Source organism: Hyperoodon ampullatus, assembly GCF_949752795.1.
Source record: "Hyperoodon ampullatus genome assembly, chromosome: 14".
Lineage (NCBI taxonomy): Eukaryota > Metazoa > Chordata > Mammalia > Artiodactyla > Ziphiidae > Hyperoodon > Hyperoodon ampullatus.
In genome coordinates, this window is record NC_136927.1 from 68970478 (window position 1) to 68988928 (window position 18451).

Sequence of the window (18451 nt, forward strand, 5' to 3'; positions counted from 1 at the left end):
AAGACACATATTAATCAAACTGTCAAAAATTAAACACAAAGAAATCATATTAAAAGCAGCAAGGGGGCTTCCCTGGTGGCGCAGTGGTTGAGAGTCCGCCTGCCGATGCAGGGCACGCGGGTTCGTGCCCCGGTCCGGGAGGATCCCACATGCCGTGGAGCGGCTGGGCCCGTGAGCCATGGCCGCTGAGCCTGCGCGTCCGGAGCCTGTGCTCCGCAACGGGACAGGCCACAACAGTGAGAGGCCCGCGTAACGCAAAAAAAAAAAAAAAAAAAAAAAGCAGCAAGGGAAAAACAACAAATAACACACAAGGGAATCCCCATCAGGTTAACAGCTGATCTCTCAGCAGAAACTCTACAAGCCAGAAGGGAGTGGCAGGACATAATTAAAGTGATGAAGGAGAGAAACCTGCAACCAAGATTACACTACCCAGCAAGGATCTCATTCAGATTTGATGGAGAAATTAAAACGTTTACAGACAAGCAAAAGCCGAGAGAGTTCAGCACCACCAGACCAGCTTTACAACAAATGCTAAAGGAACTTCTCTAGGCAAGAAACACAACAGAAGGACTATACCTACAATAACGAACCCAAAGCAATTAAGGAAATGGGAATAGGAACATACATATCAATAATTACCTTAAATGTAAATGGACTAAATGTTCCCACCAAAAGACACAGAGTGGCTGAATGGATACAAAAACAAGACCCATATATATGCTGTCTACAAGAGACCCACTTCAGACCTAGAGACACATACAGATTGAAAGTAAGGGGATGGAAAAAGATATTCCATGCAAATGGAAATCAAAAGAAAGCTGGAGTAGCAATTCTTATATCAGACAAAATAGACTTTAAAATAAAGACTATTAGAAGAGACAAAGAAGGACACTACATAACGATAAAGGGATCGATCCAAGAAGAAGATATAACAATTGTAAATATTTATGCACCCAACATAGGAGCACCTCAATACATAAGGCAAATACTAACAGCCATAAAAGGGGAAATCGACAGTAACACAATCATAGTAGGGGACTTTAACACCCCACTTTCACCAATGGACAGATCATCCAAAATGAAAATAAATAAGGAAACACAAGCCTTAAATGATACATTAAACAAGATGGACTTAGTTGATATTTATAGGACATTCCATCCAAAAACAACAGAATACACATTTTTCTCAAGTGCTCATGGAACATTCTCCAGGATAGATCATATCTTGGGTCACAAATCAAGCCTTGGTAAATTTAAGAAAATTGAAATTGTATCAAGTATCTTTTCCGACCACAATGCTATGAGACTAGACATCAATTACAGGAAAAGATCTTTAAAAAATACAAACACATGGAGGCTAAACAATACACTGCTCAATAACGAAGTGATCACTGAAGAAATCAAAGAGGAAATTAAAAAATACCTAGAAACAAATGACAATGGAGACACGACGACCCAGAACCTATGGGACGCAGCAAAAGCAGTTCTAAGGGGGAAGTTTATAGCAATACAATCCCACCTTAAGAAACAGGAAACATTTCGAGTAAACAACCTGACCCTGCATCTAAAGCAATTAGAGAAAGAAGAACAAAAAAACCCCAAAGTTAGCAGAAGGAAAGAAATCATAAAGATCAGATCAGAAATAAATGAAAAAGAAATGAAGGAAACGATAGCAAAGATCAACCAAACTAAAAGCTGGTTCTTTGAGAAGATAAACAAAATTGACAAACCATTAGCCAGACTCATCAAGAAAAGAAGGGAGAAGACTCAAATCAATAGAATTAGAAATGAAAAAGGAGAAGTAACAACTGACACTGCAGAAATACAAAAGATCATGAGAGATTACTATAAGCAACTCTATGCCAATAAAATGGACAACCTGGAAGAAATGGACAAATTCTTAGAAATGCACAACCTGCCAAGACTGAATCAGGAAGAAATAGAAAATATGAACAGACCAATCACAAGCACTGAAATTGAAAGTGTGATTAAAAATCTTCCATCAAACAAAAGCCCAGGACCAGATGGCTTCACAGGCGAATTCTATCAAACATTTAGAGAAGAGCTAACACCCATCCTTCTCAAACTCTTCCAAACAATATCAGAGGAAGGAACACTCCCAAACTCATTCTACGAGGCCACCATCACCTTGATACCAAAACCAGGCAAGGATGTCACAAAGAAAGAAAACTACAGGCCAATATCACTGATGAACATAGATGCAAAAATCCTCAACAAAATACTAGCAAACAGAATCCAACAGCACATTAAAAGGATCATACACCATGATCAAGTGGGGTTTATTCCAGGAATGCAAGGATTCTTCAATATACGCAAATCAATCAATGTGATACACCATATTAACAAGTTGAAGGAGAAAAAACATATGATCATCTCGATAGATGCAGAGAAAGCTTTCGACAAAATTCAACACCCATTTATGATAAAAACCCTGCAGAAAGTAGGCATAGAGGGAACTTTCCTCAACATAATAAAGGTCATATTTGACAAACCCACAGCCAACATCGTCCTCAATGGTGAAAAACAGAAACCATTTCCACTAAGATCAGGAACAAGACAAGGCTGCCCACTCTCACCACTTTTATTCAACATAGTTTTGGAAGTTTTAGCCACAGCAATCAGAGAAGAAAAGGAAATAAAAGGAATCCAAATTGGAAAAGAAGAAGTAAAGCTGTCACTGTTTGCAGATGACATGATACTATACACAGAGAATCCTAAAGATGCTACCGAAAAACTACTAGAGCTAATCAATGAATTTGGTAAAGTAGCAGGATACAAAATTAATGTACAGAAATCTCTGGCATTCCTGTACACTAATGATGAAAAATCTGAAAATGAAATCAAGAAAACACTCCCATTTACCATTGCAACAAAAAGAATAAAATATCTAGGAATAAACCTACCTAAGGAGACAAAAGACCTGTATGCAGAAAATTATAAGACACTGATGAAAGAAATTAAAGATGATACAAATAGATGGAGAGATATACCATGCTCCTGGATTGGAAGAATCAATATTGTGAAAATGACTCTACTACCCAAAGCAATCTACAGATTCAATGCAATCCCTATCAAACTACCACTGGCATTTTTCACAGGACTAGAACAAAAAATTTCAAAATTTGTTTGGAAAAACAAAAGACCCCGAATAGCCAAAGCAACCTTGAGAACGAAAAACGGAGCTGGAGGAATCAGGCTCCCTGACTTCAGACTCTACTACAAAGCTACAGTAATTAAGACAGTGTGGTACTGGCATAAAAACAGAAAGATAGATCAGTGGAGCAGGATAGAAAGCCCAGAGATAAACCCACGCACATATGGCCAACTTATCTTTGATAAAGGAGGCAGGAATGTACAGTGGAGAAAGGACAGTCTCTTCAATAAGTGGTGCTGGGAAAACTGGACAGGGACATGTAAAAGTTTGAGATTAGATCATTCCCTAACACCATACACAAAAATAAGCTCAAAATGGATTAAAGACCTAAATGTAAGGCCAGAAACTATCAAACTCTTAGAGGAAAACATAGGTAGAACACTCTATGACATAAATCACAGCAATATCCTTTTGGACCCACCTCCTAGAGAAATGGAAATAAAAACAAAGATAAACAAATGGGACCTAATGAAGCTTCAAAGCTTTTGCACAGCAAAGGAAACCATAAACAAGACCAAAAGACAACCCTCAGAATGGGAGAAAATATTTGCAAATGAAGCAACTGACAAAGGATTAATCTCCAAAATTTATAAACAGCTCATGCAGCTCAATAGCAAAAAAACAAACAACCCAATCCAAAAATGGGCAAAAGACTTAAATAGGCATTTCTCCAAAGAAGATATACAAACTGCCAACAAACACATGAAAGAATGCTCAACATCATTAATCATTAGAGAAATGCAAATCAAAACTACAATGAGATATCATCTCACACCAGTCAGAATGGCCATCATCAAGAAATCTAGAAACAATAAATGCTGGAGAGGGTGTGGAGAAAAGGGAACACTCTTGCACTGCTGGTGGGAATGTGAATTGGTACAGCCACTATGGAGAACAGTATGGAGGTTCCTTAAAAAACTAAAAATAGAACTACCATATGACCCAGCAATCCCACTACTAGGCATATACCCTGATAAAACCATAATTCAAAAAGAGACATGTACCAAAATGTTCATTGCAGCTCTATTCACAATAGCCCGGAGCTGGAAACAACCTAAGTGTCCATCATCGGATGAATGGATAAAGAAGATGTGGCACATATATACAATGGAATATTACTCAGCCATAAAAAGAAACGAAACTGAGCTATTTGTAATGAGGTGGATAGACCTAGAGTCTGTCATACAGAGTGAAGTAAGTCAGAAAGAGAAAGACAAATACCGTATGCTAACACATATATATGGAATTTTAAAAAAAAAATGTCATGAAGAACCTAGGGGTAAAACGGGAATAAAGACACAGACCCACTTGAGAATGGACTTGAGGATATGGGGAGGGGGAAGGGTAAGCTGTGACAAAGCAAAAGAGAGGCATGGACATATATACACTACCAAACGTAAGGTAGATAGATAGTGGGAAGCAGCCGCAGACCACAGGGAGATCAGCTCGGTGCTTTGTGACCGCCTGCAGGGGTGGGATGGGGAGGGTGGGAGGGAGGGAGATGCATGAGGGAAGGGATGTGGGAACAGATGTATATGTATGACTGATTCACTTTGTTATAAAGCAGAAACTAATAAAAAATAAATAAATAAAAATAAAATTGGAGCATAAAAAATATATATATATTAAAAAGGTGGTATGCATATAGTCAGCAAGAGATAGTTACAATAATTAATTTTCAAGGATATCATTTTCAATGGCAATAAAGAACATAAGGTGTCTAAGAATACATATTAAAAACATATGAAAGACATTTATGGTGGGTTTTCTTAGATATCAATAATAAAAAAAACAGTTGATATATTAAAACACATTAAAATGGAAGTCAACTGTGCAGAATGCAAAGAATAAAAATAAAGAAATGACCAGCCACAGGCTGATTACTGAGTTTAGCCAATCAAAAAACCTACAAAGCTTTAATATCTAGTACCTAGTTGACTGGTTTTTTATAAAGGATATTGCAAAAGATATAGATGAACAGCTGGATGAAGAGGTACGTAGGATGAGGTCCAGATGGGTTCTGAATGAAAGAGCTTCTGTCCCTGTGGAGTTGGGTTGTGCCCCCCTCCTGCCTCATGGATATGTTCACCAACCCAGAAGTTCTCCAAATGCCCTACTTTAGAGATTTTTATGGAGGCTTTATCATATAGGCATTATTGATTATTAACTCAATTTCCCCTCCCTTCTCCGTTCACCTGAAGGATGGAGGGTAGGGATGAAAGTTCCAAGCTTCTAATCATGGCTTATTGTTTCTGGTAAACAGTCCCCACCCAGGAGCCATCCAGGAGCCCACCAAGAGTTGCCTCATTAGAATAAAAGATATTCTTATCAATCAGGAAATTCCCAGGGATTTGGGAACTGTCTCAGGAATGAGGGTCAAAGACAAAATATTAGAACAAAAGATGCTCCTAGCACGCCTATGACTCCGGAAATTACAAGGGTGTTAAGAGCTCTGTGTCAGGAACAACAGGCAGAGACCAAATGTATACTTCTTACTATGTCACGGTTAGCCAGGGCATAATGAAAGTAGCAATCATTACTCAAAATATTCTCAAGCCTGACATTATGGACCACTTAATTTTTAAATTTCACTGTAATCTTATTTCAAATGGAAAAAACAGTCTGTACAGTTCCTTAGAGGTGACTGCTCTCCTATATTATTAATACAAGGAAGTGACTTCATATAGAGGTCAGGAATGCATTTTCTCTACTCTAGTCAGATCTTCCAGATTTATATCCCAATTGTGTCACTTTCTAGTGATAACCATGAACAAGTCATTTGACCTCTTTAAAGCTCAGTTTTCACATCTTTAAACTGGAGAAATAAATCTTACCCATAATGCTTTTATGAAGGTCAAATGAAATATTTAATAAAAATAAAATGCTTAATGGAGTGACTGACACATAGCAAGGACACAATAAAGATAGTCTAGAAACATTAGTATTACATATCTCTTTTCCATACATAAGGAAATGCAAAATCTTCACATTGCTGAATTGGCTACAAAATCCAATTACACCTGTTGAACAAGGCTGCATGTTACTGTCTTATTTCCCATTGATGTCATGGAACCTGGTTCTGGAAACAACTGTAAAGCTTCTACAATGACTCAGGCAGACTTGTGGTTGTGTTGACACAGTTGAACTCACAGCCCAGGCCTTTAATTCCTGTGCCATTCATGCCTTACCTTTCTGCTTAAGTCTTCTTTCTGGGTAAAAGATGTTCCCCTCATGCAGGCATCATGCCTTTCTGGACTTTCTCCTGCTGCATTGTCCTTTAATCCTTGCAGTATGGCAACTGAGATTCTGTGAACTATAGGGCCACTTTGAAACAATAGACTGCACTCTGGGGCAGGTTCCCACCCTGGTCCTGCCCTGGCCCTGATATAATGGTGACTACTCCAGTGGAGAAGGTGTTGGGAGGTGCCCCATTAATTTTCCATATTTAGGGGGCTTTTGAGCTAGCAACCAACTGAAGATGAATAAGTGGATGGTATATGGAGGAGGATGCAAATTGCCCAACTAGTAGCCACCCAGACTGGAGGCTGGAGATGGGGACAGAGGAGGGAAGAAGGATCTTAGCTGTGGATGAAACTGTTCTATCCCTCCCTTAGAGGTGTGGCCCATCGGTATGTCCTGGGCTGTGAAGTCAGGGCTGGAGAATTAGTCTGAAGGGGGAAATGTAACCAGGATAGGCTCTGAACCTCCACATACCTGTCTTTTCCTTCATTTAAGTCTGAAGCCTGCCTCATCCCTCCTCACACTGGGCAGGTAATGTTATGTCTACTGCTCATTAAATCAAGTCCTCTCAACGTTCTTTCTTCTGACCTCTGAAATGATCTATATAGCTACCATCCTCTTTTCTACCTCACATCTGTAAGGAGGTCTTGCTGACCAACTGAGACCTCTGTGCCCATGCTCTACACAATTTTCTTTTCTTCATCTTTGCCCTTCACAAAACATTTTTGCCCAATATTTTCAGTTTCTTCTCTATCATTTAAGTCAGATTCCTCTCTCTCCCTGGGGATCCCCCTCTCTTATGGCCCCCTGTCCCAGCCTGTCTTTCAAAATTAAATTCTGAGGCCCTCTCAAAACCTGTGTGCTTTCTGAGGATTTCCCCAATTGTCCTAAAAGGTTATAATATTACCTTACTCAGAACTCCCACAGAACCACTTATATTACATTTGCAGGTATAATATGTTTATCTGCATTGCATGGCAGGAAATTCCTGAGGGCAGACACTGAGACTTAATTATTTTTGCATCTCTATCACTGCAAAGAGAAGACCAAACACATATAGGTTTATTTGAATAGCAGGACATATATTTATATAATGCATCATATATACGAGTAGCACATGAAAAGATGTCAATATATTATTAGTTTATTAGGAAAATACAAATTAAAACCACAATGAGATACCCACTAGAACAGCTTAAATGAAAAAAATACTGACACTATCCAGTGCTGGCAATTTTACAGAGCAACTGGAACTCTTGTGAATTGCTAACAGAAATTCAAAATAATACAGACATTTTGGAAAACACTGTGACAGCTTTTTTTATGAAGTTAAACATATACTTATCATATGGCCCAGCAATTTATCTCCTAGGTATTTACCTAAGAGAAATAAAAATTTATTCTTATATATATTAAAAACAACTGCAAAGATTACGATAGTTTCATTCAGAATCATCAAAAACTAGAAACAACCCACAAGTCTTTCAACTGCAGAATTGATAAACTGTGGTACATTCATACAGTGGCATACTCTTCAGTAATAAAAAAGAAGCTAACAGCTAATACATGCAACAACTGATCTCAGTGCATGATGCTGTGTGAAGGAAGTCACATTCAAACAGCTTCATACTCTATGATTTTGTTTAGATGATGCTATGAACTGAATGTGTCCCTCCAAATGCATATACTGAAGCTTAATAATCCCTTGTATAACAAAATAAATAATTTTTATTCTATGTAATACTATAATAAAAAATAATGTTAAGAAAGAGGGCATTTTAGAAATAGTGCAACCTCAATCTCCTCATTAGTGGTCCATAGGGAATGCACCCAACCAACATCCACACTTGTCCAGAATTATCAAACAAGTATATACCCAGAACATGAACCCAAATGTTGACAACGTAATGGCATTTGGAGGTGGGGCCTTTGGAAAGAGATTAGGTAAAGATGGAGCCCTCATGTGTGAGATTAGTGCCCTAAAAAAAGAGACCCCAGAGAGTCCTCTCACCCCTTCCACTATGGGAGGACACAGCAAGAAGACATTTGTTGGCTGTCTACAAACCCCACCAAACACTGAATCTGCCAGCACCTTCATCACGATTCCCCAGCTTCCAGAACTGTGAGAAATAAATTTCTATTTTGTATAACCCCCCCCCCCAGTGTATGGTATATTTGTTATAATATCCTTAACAGACTAAGACAAATAATATATTCTGGAAAAGGTAAAAACTAGAGGAACAGAAAACAGATCAGAAACTGTGGAGTTGGAGGTGGGCAGAGGGTTTTTTGGGGGGTTGTTGATAATGATCTATATCTTGATTTTTGTGGTCATTAAATGTTCACTTATTTTCCAAATGTCATAAACTGTGTCACAAAAAAGTGATTTTTACTGTATGTAATATTATACTTTAATAAAGAAATAATGTGAAGAAAGTACATTTAAAAAATAGTGCAACCTCTCTCTCATCACCAGTGGTTCAAAGGGAGGAAAGGAGAATCCCCTGCCCCCAGGTCACATCCACGGCTCCCTACTGTAACCTGGAGGTCACCAAGCTGGTGACACCAGGATGTGACCATAACAGTCTGTCCTCAGGTCCAAAGTTGGAGGTGGACATGACCTAAACTGTTTTACAAATGTGAAGGAAGTAGAAGTGAGCAGTCCAGAGTTACCAAACAAGTTTATGTCCAGAATACAGGAACGCGAACATTTGACTGACATAAATTATACTGAGCTTTTTTACACTAACACAACCCAACACACCAATGGATAGAATTCGATAAAAATAACGTCTTTCAAAAGACTGACATATTTAATTTTAAAACAGTTAACCAGAGTTTCCTTTGGGCTCGCATGGCTCCCATGTATACCTCTTGATTACAGTCTTTATTAAAATGTATTTTAATTATTTGTTTTTATCTCAGTCTTCTCCACTAGGACTTTGGGTTCCTTAGGGTCAGAAATTTTAACATACTGAATTTTGCATGCCAGATACATAGTAAAGTGAATGCTCAAACATTTCTGTTAAAAGAATAAAAGGATGAAAGAGGACAAATGATTTCGACCACCATCCTCTCTCTTCTGTCTTCTGCTTCTCCGTAATTCATCTACCTCCACACATCTCTAAATTTTACAGACCTATCCCAAGCTGTCCTGCCTCTCTCATGACTGCAGAAATAGTCCTCCTGCTGCCTGTCTGGACTCCTGTCCCTCCTACAATCCTACATCCATACACCAGAGTGATGTTTCTGAAACATTAATCAGATCCTGCCACTCCCAGACTTAGATCCACCATTGGTTTCCAATCAGGCTTAGAACCAAAGCCAGATTCCATAGTTGGGCTTTTAACACCCAACAATTTCTGGTCCTTTCTATCTCCCTGAACTCATATCTAACGACTCTGTTTTTTCTCAGTGTGCTTGCAGACCACTGGTTTTCTTTCCATGCCTCAAACATGGTTGGTACGGTCTGCCTCCGAGACTTTGTGCAAGCAGCTCTCTGACCTAGAATGCTCTTTACTCTGCCTTTTACATTATCGGTTCCTTCTCATCATGCAGATTTTTCCTTCCATAGCTCCTCTTTGGAGGAGCCTTTCTAGACCATGCAATCTAACCTCATTCAGTTCACCTTCTCTGTGGAGCACTCATCCCAATGGGATGTTTGTGTTGCCCATTACATATTTGATAATAATAATTCTGGCTCCCCTCCTGGAATGTATGCTCCGAGAGAGTGAGGTCTCTACATTAACCCTGATTTCTCCCACCACCAGCACATAGTAAATGTTTCATGAACACTGGTTGGGGGATGGATGAATGGATGGAAAGATGGATTCATGAATGAATGGATGGAAAGATGGATTCATGAATGAATAGCTCTTTTCACTGAAGCATGATGGGCTCCAATATTTTCTAACAGACAGAGAATCCAATCATCCTTATCCATAGCAGTGTTCCCTATTCTGTATTACACTAACACGAGTGCCAGAGAGCCCTACTGATGCCTCTCTTTATCTGATGTGTGTTGTTTGATTAAGTTAACAAGAAGAAGGAGTAGAGAATCAGATGTAGTTTTCAGGAGGGTGAGGGGGAATATTTTTTTTTTAATTGTAGGTACAAATATGGGATATTACATCATTCTTTATAATTCTTACAGCACTCCCTAATCCATAACAGCTCCTAGTTCCCTTTTTTTTTTTTTTTTTTTTTTTTGCTGTACGCGGGCCTCTCACTCTCGTGGCCTCTCCCGTTGAGGAGCACAGGCTCCGGACGCGCAGGCTCAGCGGCCATGGCTCAGGGGCCCAGCCGCTCCGCGGCATGTGGGATCTTCCCGGACCGGGGCACGAACCCGCGTCCCCTGCATCGGCAGGCGGACTCTCAACCACCACGCCACCAGGGAAGCCCCCTAGTTCCCTCTTAGATAGTGGTTGGAGGCATCTGTTTTTCTCTTACCCTTGTAGGACTAATTCTCACTATTTCCCCCAGGCTACCCAGTCACATGCTCTCCATTGCCTTGGGGAAGGTCATACAGACTTTCTCCTCATAACCCCTGCCCATCCAGCCGAAGGTTATATGTAGGCTTGGCATGGAGCAACAGAGACAAGTCAGTGCCATCTTGTCTCCAAACTGTGATTTGTCTTTCTGAGGCCTCCAGAACTTAATACGCTCTCTTTGCCTCTTCGCCCCTGCCTTGTTCGAAGGTAATCATTTTGGATGCTTAGTAGCATAAACATCAAAGTTAAAAATAGGTATTTTTATTTTAAAGAATTCTGCTCTCTTGACAACTCACCTAAAATAAAATAAAATAAAAATACAAACAAAAAAACCCTCATATCTAAAATGAACTCCATGAACTACAAGTGTGCCTTGGCGACTTTAAAATTAGAATTTCTCCAAAGTCAGACTGAGCAGGTGACCAGATGCCAGAGTTTTTCAGAATGCAATTTCTGCAGTCAGATTAACCTTACCTGCTAAAACTGGGCAAGCCACTTAGTATCTCCCTTTCTCACTTTCCATATCTATACAGTGTCACAGTCCCTCTCCCAAGCTGGTGGGGTGAGGATTCCATGAGCAAATGCATACAAAGCACTTTGCACAGTGACACACACCTACTATGTGCTTAGTACCTGGTATATCTACTAAAAGGAATTATTACTGATTGAGTCAATTAGTTCAGATTTTTTTTTTAACTTTTTCTTCCCTGAAATAACAGCAACCCCACTCCCTGCTTTGAAGAATCCATTGCTGAAAATTATAATATGCAATTTCCTTCATTAATGGTTCCACATTAATCCTGGTGCTTTTGTTTGATTGTTTGTTCCCCAGAACCTGGAGATGGCAGGGTGCAGGTAGGAGGGGAACACTCTTTGCCTCATCCACTAGCAGCTGGAGTGAAATTCTAGCAGTCACTCCAAATCCATAGCTGGTCAGCATCCAACAGCAGAGCCCTGTAGGAAGTAAACAAGTTCCTCCCACTCTTACTCCCCTCTGTTCTACATCTGGAGACTCAAAGCCAACCCCAGACTCCAGAACACCCTCACCCTACACAGTGGGTAAAATGACAGAGAGAGAAAACCACTGCTACAAAGGATGATATATTTGCTACAAACAAAAACATGATTGAGTCCAAGGCAGCAACTTTTCATGGTGGTTCAAGAAATCTAATTCTAAAGAGCCCTTGGGAGAACCAATGTCTTCTTCAGGGGAAAGGATGGCAAGTTGTATCATTTCGATTCACGGCCATGAATGATGTCTCTGCAGCTGTTTGAATTAATTCTGAAATACAAGCAATCTCAGTAGGAATCTGAATTTTCATAAAACAATTCCTGCTGAGTTGGTTCAGCTAGCTCCACCTTAGCCCTTCCACACACCTTGGCAATGAGGACATTGACAGGACAGAGTTATTTTTGCTTATTTAAGGCACTCACAGAGTCTTGGAATATGCAACTCCTTCAAGGCTAACACATCTCTGGATTTTTCCTTCCTGCCTGAAACAAAACAGAGCCGTGTAACAGTACTGGAAAACATGAGTAGGCACTGAGCACTGAGGGTTATAGACCTGGCCCTAGTTGGATGAGGTTTCTGTTAACTACTGCTTCCCAAACGTCTTTAACTGAAGCTCCTCAACTCAAAGCCTGATTGTCTCTGACCCTGGAGTCAGTCCAAGGTGAATCACAGGTCCATGTGTATCCACTGAACTGCCATCTTCCCTAATGTTCCCAATGGAAGTGAAGCAAATGCATCAGGTTTTCCCCTAAGTCAGGTGCTATACACTCAAAAGTCCTCAACAGCAGACCCCTCAGTTCGGTCCCTGAACTAAGGGATCTATCTCTTTTCCGGGATCAGGATGCTGTGCTCTGACATTTTTTTCCATTTATTAAAATTGGGGTAGAATACACATCACATAATACTTTGTATCTTAGTCATGTTTAAGTATACAGTTCAGTGGTATTAAGTAAATTCATATTGTGCAACCATCACCATCAGCCATCTCCAGAACTCTTTAAATCCTGCAAAATGTAAACTCTGTACCCATTAAAAAGTAAATTCCCATTCTCTCTTGCCCGCAGCCCCTGGTAACCACCATTCTACTTTCTCTCCCTATGAATTTGACTACTCTAATTACCTCATATAAGTGGAATCATACAGTATTTGTCTTTTTGTGACTGGCTTATTTCACTTAGCATAATGCACCCAAAGTTCTTCAATGTTGTAGCATATGTCAAAATATTTTTCTTCTTTTAGGCTAGTATTCCATTTTTTTGTATGTACCACATTTTGTTTATCTATTCATCTGTCAATGGACACTTGGGTTGCCTCCACATTTTAGCTATTGTAAATAACACTGCTATAAACATGGGTGTACAAATATCATTCTGAGACCCTGATTTCAACTCTCTGGGCTATATATCCAGAAATGGAACTGCTCCATCATATGGTGATTCTACTTTTAATTTTTTTGAGGAAATGCCATAATGTTTTCCACAGTGGTTGTATCATTTTACATTCCCACCAAATATGTACAAGGTTTCCAGTTTCTTCACATCCTCACCAACACTGATTATTTTCTGTTTTGTTTTGTTTTATAGTGGTTATTCCAATGAGTGTAAGGTGATATGTCATTGTGGTTCTGATTTACATTTCTCTAGTGATTAGTGATGTTGAACATTTTTTAATGTGCTTATTAGACATTTATATACTTCTCTCGAGACATATCTATTCAAATCCTTTGGTCATTTTTTAATTGGATTGTTCATATTTTTGTTGTTGAATTTTAGGAGTTCTCCACATATTCTGGATATGAATTCCTTACTAGATATATAAAATTTGCAAATTTTTCCCCTTCTATGGGTTGCCTTTTCACTCCGTTGATGGTGTCCTTTGATGCACAAAATCTTTTTATTTTTATGAAATCCAATGTGTCTATTTTTTCTTTTTTATCTGTGTCCTTGGTGTCAATTCCAGGAAATAATTGTTAAATCCAAAGTTGTGAAGATTTAATCCCATATTTTCATCTAAGAGTTTCATAGTTTTAACTCTTTCATTTAGGTCTTTGAAGTGTTTTGAATTAATTTTTGTATGTGGTGTACGACGAGAGTCTTATAAGTTTTGGTATGCTTTTATTTTGTTCATCTCTAAGTATTATCTAATTTCCCTTGTGCTTTCTTCTTTGATCCATTTGCTGTTTGAGAGTGTTGTTTAATTTCCACAAGTTTGTGAATTTCCCAGTTTTTCTTCTGTTATTGATTTCTAACTTTATCCCATCCTGGTCAGAGAAGATACTTTATACGATCTCTATTTTTTTAAATCTACTAAAGCTTAACTTGTGATCTAACATGTGGCTTATCCCAGATAATGTCCCAAATACAATTAAGAAAAGTGTACATACAGTTGGGTATCTAGTTGGTTTATTGTGTTGTTCAGGTCTTCTATTTACTTATTTTTCTTCTGTTTGGTTGTTTTATGCATTATTGAGAGTGGGGTATTGAAGTCCTCAACTACTATTGTAGAGCTGTCTATTTCTCCCTTCAATTTTTTTCAATTTTTGCCTCATATATTTTGACTATCTGTTATTAGGTGTACAAATGCTTATAACTGTTATATCTTCTAGCTGTGTTGCACATTTTATTAATATAAAATGTCCTCCTTTTTCTCCTTAACCTTTTTTGATTTGAAGTCTATTTTGTCTGATATTAGTATAGCCATCCCTGCTCTGTTTTGGTTGCTATTTTCATGGAATGTCTTTTCCACCCTTTCATTTTCAACCTATTTTCAAACCATTTGTGTCCTTGGAGCTAAGTGAGCCTCCTGTAGACAGCAATAGTTGGGTCATATTTGGGTTATTTTTGTTTGTTTGTTCTTTTCATTCCATCAATCTTTGTCTTTTGACTGGAGAATTTAATCCATTTACGTTTAAATTAGTTACTGATAAGGAGAGACTTACTTATGTAATTTTGCTCTTTGTTTTCTATATACCCTGTTCCTCATTTCTAGATGCATTCTGTTCCTCATTTTCTCTCTCCTCTGGTGTTTCGTTGATTTTATTTTTACAGTGAAATGTTTTAATTCCATTCTCATTTTTTTTAGTGTGTGTATTCTATAACAATTTTCCTTGTGGTTACCATGAGAAATGCATTTAACATCCTAAAGTTATAATACTCTAATTTGAATTTATATCAACTTAATTTCAGTAACATACAGACTCTGTTCCTTGGCACCTCAGTCCCTTCCCATTTCAGTTACCGATATCACAAAGTTACATCTAAAGCAAAAACTAAAGCGAAGAAGATGCTAAGAATTTCCTCCATAAGAGACAGGGCACCTTTGACTCACAACCCTGACCCCAATGACTTTGTCACCTAAACCTGTTCTTGTATCAGAACTCAAGTTATACTGTGATTTTGAGAAATAATCTAATCAAAGAACTAAGAGAACTATAGCAAAAGTGAGCTCTCCCAAATTGGTCACATAGAAGCTGCAGTCTTAGATGTTGTGTGGGTTCAAATGCCTATTCTCTAGGCAGCTCCTAAACAGCAGCAGTATGGACAACCAACAACATGATGTCATTGCCATAACAAAACTGGAATTCTTGGGATATATCCCAAGAATTATTTTATGCCCTAGAAATGAAAACTAGAGATCTTTGATGCCTCCAGATCACCATTATTTTTCCTCTCCATTAGACTAATAAGAAGGTATCATTCATTCTGTTATAATTCTTGTGACCTTCTCATGCTGTTACTGGCACACTCTGTGCTTTACAACAACAAGGACATGAAACATCCCTTGAGTCACCCCAGGTTAAGTTTATTTGACTTTCTTTAAAAAAAAAAGAAAAAAGCCAGAAATGAAGTGAGGTTGTAAGCAGACGTGTTTTGCTGGCTGAGTTCAGGGAGGCAGTCTGTGGCGAGGCCAGACATGGGTAGGGCTGGCTGCCAGCAGGAAAACACAAGTGGCAACTTCTCTCCCAGTATCTATATGAAAATGGGCTCATCTGGTCTGGCACTGGGGCTTGGAGACTCTTCTCTTTGTTTCACAGAAAATGCAGGAGGCTTCTGGTACATAGCAAATCTGTGTGGGTTTGATGATTTTCCTAACCTGCTTGAGTTCACAAACTCTGGGGGTTTTCCAAGGCCAGGGGATGACTCTGAAATGAAAGTTGGTTTAAGCTCAAGACAACACATTAGATTATAATGACTGCATGAAATGAAGACAGAAAGGGAAGATACCCCAGGTTTGACTGGTTATTAATGTGAGTCTGTATGGAAGAGTTAGCTTGTCAAAGCAAGCCAGAATTCAGATTCCCTGAGCACCAGAAGGGGGACTACTGTATCCAGGAAGCATGTCTATATTACTCACAAAAGAGAAGTTCAAAAAGTTTGGCTTAGATCTTTTCCCTCTTTAACAGTTCCACATCACCTAAGGGAGCTTCTCCTAGAGGTGAGGAAAAGAAAAACATTGGGAAGGAGTGTGATGAGGACAGTGATTATGAGAAAATTCAAGAAAGAGGCAATTTGGGTATCTTGATGTCTCACCGGTCTTTTCCACTTAGCAGTCAGAATCTCATACACCCGGCAGTGCCAAGACTGAGCTTCATACATGAAAAACTGGATGGGTTATAGTCCAACAATAAGACAAACAAAAGGTATCAGATCAGAAAAAGGGAGAGTTCAGTAGCTAGTGAACAAGAATTTAAATCTTAGGTGAAACCTGCATGTGGGTGGCAGGACGACAAGCCATGTAAACAAGGAGGTCAACTTTTTGAATTTGCTAAATACAGGCTCTATGCCTGAAAGCCTCTGATGGTAGATCTCAAAAACAGGGCATTCTGACTTATGATTAGAACCTTACCCTGTCATAGTCAACAGACTGAGACTGGAATCTGGAAAGAGAAGATCATCGGGTTGCTTAGCTTTTGCTGCAGAACAGACCACCCCCAAACTCTCTATAACTGTAAGCATTTATTATTTCTCATCCTTCACTGAGTTTTGTGAGATTCATGACTCTCTGGCTGGGGGGTTCTTCTGGTTGGGGTTGGCTTGGCAGAGGCTGGGTGGTCTAGGATGGCCTCACTCACATATCTAGCGGTTGGCACAAAGTCAGCTGGGACTACAGGGATGACTCGACCCCATGTCTCTTAGAATCCAATAGCCTGGTTTAGGCTAATTTCCCTGTCATTGGCCACAAGATTCTCAAGGGTGGCCAGAGAGGGCCCAATGTGAGTTCCCTGTCCAAGAATCAGCTTGGGCCACATTGGCCAAATCAAGTCATGGCAACAGAGCAGAGACAGTGTAGGAAGGCACTAGCGAAGGCCATGGAGAAAGGGAGGGGAGTCACGTGTAGCCAATTTTACAACCAGCCACAAGCGTTTTCTCCCTTCCATCCATCCTATTTGTTTCTGACAGAATCACCTCCTTTTTCCATTTACAATGGCTGACTTGAAATACATCCACTAAAAAGAAATCCCCCCAATATGCATGATGAATATTCGGAGATTTTGGTGTCAGTGGTTCATAAGGTTCTCTTACATGTCAGAGGGTGAATTCAATGGGATTGGTCAGCATGTTCCTAACACTCGCCATTTAAACAGAAAGGGTACACCAGCTTTAGAGTTAAGTCACAGGCTCAACACTAAATGTATTTTCCATGGGATAATTGTTGAGGCCTCTGCTTTCTTAAGAAGAATCTTTCTGGAGCCTTTTGTTCTTTTGATAGAAACTTAATCAGCTTCTTGTTTGACAAAAATGACAGACTGCGTAAAAGGGGAAACAGAATTTGGGCTTTATCAGTCGTAATCCCTATCAAACATCAGAAGAAAATAAGCACTTTCTACACAATGTGTTCCACTTCATGTTTTAGCCTCAAATTTATCACTTAAAGAGAGAGGGAAAACACTGTTTATACTTTGAGGAAAAAAGAAAAAGAGACAGTTAACTCCTTTTCTCTGGGGTTTTTCACATCAAGTATTTTTTAAAGAGCAAGACTGTCTTGACTTTTCCTTTTCAGTTTGGTGGGGTAGAGTTATAGAGAAGTAAAAGTTCAGCAGATCACTTCTCCATGGTGTGTCCTGAAGTTTCTCTGCCTTCTGACAAAGAGGCGTCTACTGGAGTCAAAGTTCACTGTCCCCCAATTCTCATCCAGACCTTGGATCCTGAACCCAAGCCCTGCCACCAAGGGCTTGTTTAAGAGAGTGAGGATTTCCAATTCTATTACTAAGAAAGCACTGGATTTAGAATCAGAAGACATATTCATCTTGGCCAGATACTCAACAGCTTCATGATCTTGGAAGATAAAGTTCATTCTCTGCGGTTCTGCTTCTGCATTTACATGACTTCTCCATTTGAAATGTGGTTGGGAGGTTTAAAGTAGAAGACCAGCATCAATGCGCAAATCTGGGGTCCATAATTTAGTAAGTGCAGAGCAAATATTAATTTTACTCTATCTTCTTGCTTTCCTTCCTTTCACCTCCATGCTGTTCCCATTTTCCCACTCTGGGAAAAACAGAGGCTTTCATATTCTCTTTAAATGAAAATCCATCAG